The sequence below is a fragment of the Galeopterus variegatus genome, unplaced genomic scaffold (assembly GCF_000696425.1).
Source record: "Galeopterus variegatus unplaced genomic scaffold, G_variegatus-3.0.2 Scaffold4926, whole genome shotgun sequence".
In the NCBI taxonomy this organism is placed as follows: Eukaryota; Metazoa; Chordata; class Mammalia; order Dermoptera; family Cynocephalidae; genus Galeopterus; species Galeopterus variegatus.
In genome coordinates, this window is record NW_007731037.1 from 60,639 (window position 1) to 69,033 (window position 8,395).

Genomic DNA, 8,395 nt, shown 5'->3' on the forward strand with positions numbered 1-8,395 from the left:
TTTGGGTTTTTTTTTTTTTTTTTTTGAGTTGTAACAGAACATGAATATTCTGTAATCTTTTCAGATGGAGAAGTTTCTCCTAAATTGTTTATGTCAATGGCACAGCGGTTTCCTTGATGAGGCACTGATTTGTTTTTATGACACAGATAACTTTGTGGGCCATTTATTTCAGGTCATTCATAAGTAGCAAAGGTTAGTTTATCTCTTCTCTAGATTGAAAATTACAGTGCTTTCTGTGGATGTTTTCTATCTGGTTTTACAAATTACCAATTGCCACCATCCAGAAAAATGTTTTCTTGAGGTTGTATTGGCTTTTTGCTTCTTGAAATGCATGTGAAATTGAACAGTAATCAAATCTTTGGTTCTATGAGTAAGCAAAAAGTAGAGCCCACAAATTGAGAGTAATACAAAAAAAAATTAACTGGGATGTTATTGACTGCTAGAACAGTATTTCTCCTAATTTTATGTATTTCATAGGCTATATATTTTTAAGCTTTTTATTTTGAAAATGATTCAGATGTAATTGTTTTGACTGAAGTGGTGCTAAATCATTATTGATTTAGGAATTTCTGGCTGTGAATAGACAGTTAAATGTGGGCTTGAGTTTTCGTAGCTGTTATTTTAGGATATGCATTCTCAACAGGGCTGATATCGCCCCCAGCAGGGGAAATTTGGTTTAAGCGGGGGAGGTGCGAAAAAGTCTTTTTTGAAATATAAAGCACAGATATACATACAGTACAGAAACAGATATATTGTATATCTGTATTAAAGTTTTATAGGGGAAAATGTCTTAAAAGGCTCCTGGTTGGGATTGTTGGTGAGGAGGGTGGGGGTTGATAAGAAAAAAAAAAAAAGCTTGAACAACACTGTGTTAGGGGTAGTCACCTTGTCTAGCAGTCTACATCTTTCTAACTCTTCAAATTCCAAGTGCACGCAGGAGAAATCACAGCTCCATTTACTGCTTTTACTGTACCACGATGTTGGATCTTAATGTCAGATTGTACGTAAAAGGGAATCCAATTTTGAGCATAGGTAAGAGGAGAAAAAAAGTCTGACTTGTTTGAAGCATGTCAGCCTTTGCAAGCTGTCCAGCTTTTTCTTTAAGTCCGCAAAACTCAGGAATCTTTTAGATGTGCTGGGCTCATCGAGTTTTAAAATGTTTCCATTTTACTTTTAAGACATCAATTTATTTGATGATATAAGAGAGGAGACTGTATATAATACACAATTAATAAAAATTATTTGAATTTAAAAAGAAGAGAGTGAGTAGACTCTGAATTACTGAAAATAAGTAATATTGTTTAGGTCATTCAGCTCTTTTAAAGAGCAGAAACAGCAAGAATTCTTTAGGTGTCCCAGACACAGTGAAGTTTTAAATGTTTTGAATTTACTGTTAAAATATAAATTTGCTTAATCGGGCAATGGAGGAAAGCAGCTAAACTTGCATGTGACAGAAAGCATGTCCTTAACAAGCAAGATGCAGCCTTACATGCTTCCTAGTACTATTAGCAATTTTTTCTTATATATCAGAATTTCCTTTAAAAAGTGAAACTACATATACTGAGCTTATATCCACTCAACCCCCAGCTCAATTAAATTATTTCTGATATGAAAAAAAGAGTTGCCTAAAGTTAAATGGAATTTTTGGCATAGATGTGACTGGATGGTGAGGGAGAATGGGGTATATCACATCGGTATAGTTTTTTCTCCCCAAATTTTTCTTAAGAGAAAACACTAAGAAGAAATATGTTTCTTAACATTAATGATCTTCTTGTTGAATGAAAATTTAGTATGAAAGTATATTTAGGATGGTAATGGTTTGGGAAACTGGTATTTGAATACTAGGTTTTGCTTTTTGAGATAAAAATGTTTCATTTCTTATGAGAAGTGTCATGGTCTTCCTCAGTGCTAGGTGCATGAGCATGTTCTTCTCCCACCCTCCCCTCTTCTTACCTCTTTTCCGGAATGGATGATGGTGCCAATTCTGTCCCTCTGTTGCACCCCCACTTCCAGCTCAGTCCTCTCCTTCTAGCTTTGAACACTGTCTGTTTTTCACCTTAGACTAGCATTTCCTCTACTGTAGTTCTATGAGTCTGTGAACAATTTTTTACTGCAGCAACCATGCAAACAGCTGCTAGTATCCTAGACAATTGTGTTGAATGCCATTTGAGTGTAAGGCATCCTAATTTCATGAGTCTTCCACTTGTGCTTGCAAGGATAGCTGTTTGGGTTCAATGGTACATGGAAATGTGTTTGAAAATCCCAACTTGAATCCGTTGTATATACTGTTTAGCTGTTAAGTTTCTCGATCTAAGAAGAACATGTTTTCTTCTAGAAATAGGGTTAACCCAGTGCCTATTCTTGGCTCGTTAATATAATCAGATTACTGCTTAGATGTGGGATTTATTTCTACTTTCACCAGCTTGTTTATACAGTTGGGGCAGTCATATACAGTTGCACAGGGTATGCACTGCACAACTCTAGGGATCTCCATCCACATAGACTTACATCTGTATATGACAGCCCTGAGTACAATATCATAGACACTCTGGACATTTGGTGAATAAGTACCTGCAACCTCATTGTCCTGCCATTCACATTGGCCTTGTGGCCAGCACTATTTCTGGTTTACTTAGTAAAAAATTATTGTCTCCAGGAATTTTAGGGTCTCCTTAAAACGCTAGGGGAAGTCAGCCTCCATAAATCTTTTCCATGTCACTGATGAAGACATCAATATAGTGATAAAGAAATAATTCCAGGTCATTGTAGGCTTTTACAACTCTTCTGACAAAATTTGTTTCTTTCTTCTTTGTCTTCCCTCCATACTACCTTTTAAATCCACCCCCTTTCCTAACTTCACTGGTGGAAGATATTGCTGGGTGAGGGAGTCATTCAAATTCTGCATTAAGAATGAGTAAGTCCAAGATCCATAGGAATGTGGGATACCTCTAACTTTTATGAGAAGCCACATGGCTCACAAAACTTCATCACCTTTGTGTCACCTGCCTTTGCCTGAAATTGTCTCTAAGGTGAACAGAATAACAAGGACTGAGGTGCACCTTCCATATTAAATGAAGCAGACCTGCTTCTACTCCCTGCCCTATTTCTGCTTCCAAAGTCACATACGGGAAAGTCCGCTGACTATTCCTAGTCAAATGGCCCAACAAGCTCTTGTCCACTTTTCTATCAGACACAGTCCTTGACACAAGACACCTGAAATATATTCCACTGGTTTTTTTTCTTCATTTATGAACTTGTTGTTAAATGTTTTAAATTGTCTGCTTCTATACACAGATCTGTTCTAACCTAGTTAGTCATTATAACTGGTAGTTGGAGCTTTTATATCACTATGGCACATTATTGGTACCCAGGATACAACAGAGCCCTCTGTGTCTTACATCTTGAATATAGTACTTCCTTGTATGACTTATTTTTTTAATTTAAAAACCTTAATTTAGTCCAGCGGCTAAACCTTTACTATAAACCCCTTACAAAGACAATTTCCGGAATGAGAATAAGAGTATGTGTACACATAGATGATTCCATGTAGAACTTGAAGTCATAAGATCTGGAAGTCCCAGACACATTTATTATAACCACAATTGAATAGAGGTGCTAGAGAAATGGGGACACAAATGACAGTAAACATGTTTCTGAGCACATTTCTTGGTCCAACTTTTTCCTACCATGTGAGATGAACAGAGAGGGTGGAAACTATATATAATTGGGAATGTGATTGGGATGAGATGAGATGAAACATTTCTTCTTAGGTTGCTTCTGTGGTAGTGAGTCCACTCCCTCCCTGGCCACTAGTTTTTACACTCCCTACCAAGATACTGGGGCATTATAAAGCAAACACACCCTGAGGCCCCCCTGCATCATGAAAGCCTTGGCTGGTTGTGGTGTCCTTGTTTGTAAAGAATCTCCCTTGTCTCTTATCAAAACTTTCCAATACTCAACTAGTCATTCATTTATTTTTCAGCAGGCATTTATTGAGCACCTACTATATCGAGACATTGATATTGGGGCTGGGAATGCAGCAGGAAATAAGACGGTGTTTCAACTCTCTTGGAACTTGTATTCCAAGTGTGGTGGGTAGAGGTGGGCAATATGAAAATCTGTAAGATGTCAGGGGTGATATTTGCCATGAAGAAAATTAAGTAGGGGGAGAGGATGCAAAGTGATGGGTTGGGGAGACCTCTCTGATTCGATTACGTATGTGCAGAGACCTGAAGGAGGTGAGGGAAGAAGGGGCAACTGTCAGTGCAGTGGCCGTGGTGGGTGCAGGAATTGGCTTAGGTGTTTGGGTGTTAGCCAGGGGGCCAGTGTGACTGGAGGCAGGGGGAGTCCAGAAGTGCAGTTGATGAGGTTGAAGAAGTAGCCAGGGCAGATCACATAGGGTGTGGCTGGGTTCCAATAAAACTTTATGGACACTGCAATTTGAATTTCCTGTCATTTTCGTGCATTGTGAAATCTTCTTTTAATTTGTTTCAAATATTTACAAATGTAAACAATCATTCTTGGCTCACAGGGCATACAAACAGACTGCAGGCTAAATTTGGGCAGTGGGTCAAAGTTTGCCATCTGTGTTACGTATCATTACACTTTGTTATCTTCTTCATGGGATGTATCCGTACCTGACGCTTTTTATTTGCTTGTGTATTATTGCTTTGTCACCCTTCACTAGAATGAAAGCTTTCTGAGAAGAGGAACTTTTCATTGTCTTGTTTACTGCAGTGTCCTAATCCCCCAGTGCAAAACCTGTAACAGAGTGGATACTAAAAACAGTATTTGTTGACTGACCAATGGACTAGGCTTTTAGGATTTTGAGATAGCCAAGATGTGAATAGTCTTCAACATCTACTCTCATCATGGCTTGTCCGATTTTATGATTTTTTTTTAATTCTAAAGCATTTTTTTTCCTAAGGCAGTGTATATACCCTGTGCTATTTTCCTGTGAGCATGGGATAGGACTTGGGTAGAGTCCTCCAGTGTCCTTCTAGCCACAAGCCATCATATAAGGTATTCACGTCTATGAGCCAGAGTTATAGAAGGAAGTCACCAGCCCATTATTCCAGCCTATTGGTCACAGAAGGAGAAATGGGCAAAACAGTATCTGGCCACACAGTGGCTCTGGACAAAACTTGGACACCTTGCTGCTTTCCTTCATCCCTGAGATCCTGAGAAGTCCTACCTATGTTTTCATCTTATGCCAGGTGGTTTGTGAAGCTGTGGTAAATTATAGCAAAGTACTCTGGTCAGATACTTCATCAGTCAGGCTAGGCCAAGGTATGCTACAACAACAAATACCCCCAAATCTTGGTGGCTCATAAGCAACAGAGGTTTCCTCATTGCTTGTACCATATGACTGTCCTGGTCCATCCGGGGTCAACTCAACATTGGGATGAAACTAGCTGAGCATTCACATCTTGAATGTTATGGCTCGCTATGACAGAGCGACGGAGAGCCCTGGAGTGCCTCACTCTGGCAGTTAAGTGCTCTGGCCCAGAAGTGACACACATCACTTCTGTTCACAGCCCCTTGACCCACTGGCACATCTGGCCACAAGGGCCAAGAAGTGCAGTTCTACCAGGTGTTTAGAAGGTAGAAAGCTGGAAATACTTGATGAACAGTATTAATAATTACTATCATACACAATTTTGGTCACTTCTAAATGCCTCTGAACATACCTTTGCCTGTAGAATGTTGAAAACATTCCCAATCTTACAGCAATGCTGAAGAATGAATTGTATCGAGATAGCTTGGAAGGGTAGGAGGAGACAGAGTAGAAAGAAAAAATTCACTAATTTTCATTGTGCTTCCTTTAGTGCATGGAATAAAATCTCAGATTTTCTTAGAAAATCAGGTTTCCACAGAACAACTTTAATGGATATGAGAAACAACCACGGTTAGTCACTGGTGTAAAGCGTTCTGAAGGAAGACACACTCAGGTTTATTTCTGTTGCTCAGGAGGTCCCTTCTCCCTGGGAAAAGAAAGTCTTGCATTCAGTTGAATAAACATTTGTGGAATGTCTACCATGTGTCAGGCACTTGAGTGGAAATGATGCTTTTATAAAATAAAGATGTCTCAGTTATTTGCATGTCTAACCAACATCCAGGGAGTTCAATTTGTCCTGTGGGAAGGATAATTTTAATACCTGAAACTTTAAGTAATAATGTAAATTTTATGAGCCCCTTTTTGACGTTTACTGAGTATTACTGAATAACTAACACTCACAGGTTGGAGATAAGTATTGCTTTCTTAAAATCTAGGTTTGGTTAAAATTGTTTCTGGAGAGAGAAAATGACATGTGTTGAATATCCCTATGGCAAATTTTTGCTGTTGCTTACTGTTCCATTATGGAGAGAGTTAGAAAAAGTATAATTTTGATTGAATTAATACCCTGAATGCATCCTAAATAAGAGACTCTACAAAAAGAACAGAATGAGATGAAAAGTAAAAGCAATCTTTGCAATGGTGTGCTTGGTTTAGAACTACATTGTCGCAGCAAGATGGCGGGTCATCGGGCATCTAAGTGAAGAGGTTGTTGGTAAGGAAGAGGAGAAGATCAGTGGATGTTGATGTGGGACCACTAGATCTTTAGGAAGAAATGTGAAAGGGGGCGTGCTGGGCTGACTACCAGTGGCACAGAAGGGCTGCCTTGCAGAAAGGATGATAAACTTTTGCATGACGATCTTCTTCCCATCAAATGGATTATGCCACGCTTTGGGTGAAATGAGTCTGTAGCAGTTAACTATTGCCACAATAATGCCATGTAACAAACCAGTCCAAATTTTAGTGGCTTAAAACCTCAATAATTTACTCTCACTTCTGTGAGTCCGTGTTAGTCATGGGATCCAGGCTCAAGCCACAGGTTGGGTATGGGTCTGCTTCACATGTCTCTCATCCTCCTTGGATCAGTGGGCTGGCAGCAGGAGCGTGTGCTTGCTGTGCTGGCAAGAATGTGGGAAAACCGTGCAACCAAGCCGCTGTTTGCATCTTTGTCTTGTATTGTCACATTGGTTAAAGCAGTTCACATGACCCAACATCTGTAGAGCTGGGAAATATACACCTCCCTTGGAGGGTAAGGGGTGGGAATGAAATTGGTTATAACAATAACTTAATCACCATAAAGGCTTTGGATGGTTTCCTTAGACATCGGGTCCTTGATCTTTGATATCAGTGTCAGAGAGACTGCAACATATCTCTATGCTCTTGGGATTATTTAGACCATACTTTCAGAGGATCTGGGGCTGTCTTACCACTCAAGCTCAATCCACAACCATCTGCCCCCACATTTCCTAAGTACAGTTGTGTCAAGTGGGAACAGAGGCATTTAAGTAGAGCACAGATTCACACATGTAAAGGGGGGCATAGACATGTCCCCAGGTGCTAGATGACTTGGCTAGGGAGAAAGCCGCCAACGATCTTCATCAAATTGAAGGATGTGGAGGTCCCAGGCATCTTAGCCCCTTAGAACCTCCTTAAAATGCCCAGGCAGCCATGCACTCACACACGCTTTTTCTGCGTGTGTAGTTCCTTCCTCAGTCTAATTAAACATCCTAGATTTCTCATACATGATTTTAAATATAGAACTGCACAAATAAAAGAGCCACCATAGCCACCAGTAGCATGAGGCCCCTGAAATGAAGGACAACCCCACTCTACCCCCAAATAGCCAGGATTCTGGATTTGAGAGAAACAGGATTAGGCCCTCAGCAGACTCCACCTAAGCAGCCACAGCAGCCATAGCCACAGCAGTAATTATTAGCAAGTGAGCATTCTGTAAAGACATATGTAAAACCTGAGCAGATACTTTAAAATTAGCCTTTCATGTGAAAACACCTCCTAGAAATGTTTTTTTAAAAAGGAAAAAGAAATACTTTCTCCCCAATTTACCCTGGAAAGTTGTTTTCTGTTTTTATTTTAAATTTTGATTTACTACGCTTGGAGTTATTGCATCTTGCCCTTTCCAAGCTTACCTCTCTGGCTACTAAGGGATAACAAGGGCCATAAAACACAGACCTCTGAACTCCCACATATAGGACCGGATGTCCCACGCTTGAGAAAGGAAAGAAAGGAAACGAGCATTTACTATGTGCCTATTCTATGCCTGACCCTTTGCCACATATGGCCTCTTACAATCTCCTGGTCAGCTCTATGAGGTGAGCATTTTTAACATTGCCATTTTCAAAATGAAGAAACCAAGTCTTAAGGAAGTTCGATGACTTACTCTCAGTCAAATAGCTAAAAAGGAGCAGAGCCTTGATTCAAAGCCAGCTTATTTTATTTTATTTTTTAAATTAATGCAGTGAAATGGACTTTTGTCCCTTTTGGTGTGCAGTTCTATGAATTTTTTTTTTTTTTTTTTTTTTTTTTTTTTTTTTTTTTTTC

The 8,395-nt window shown here is 39.5% G+C and overlaps 1 protein-coding gene across 1 annotated transcript in view; it reads left to right on the forward strand.

Moving 5' to 3' along the window:
- Nucleotides 1-8,395, forward strand: part of FIGF (c-fos induced growth factor (vascular endothelial growth factor D)) — a 33,150-nt gene that overhangs the window by 1,004 nt on the left and 23,751 nt on the right. The gene's annotated exons all lie outside the window — the stretch shown is intronic.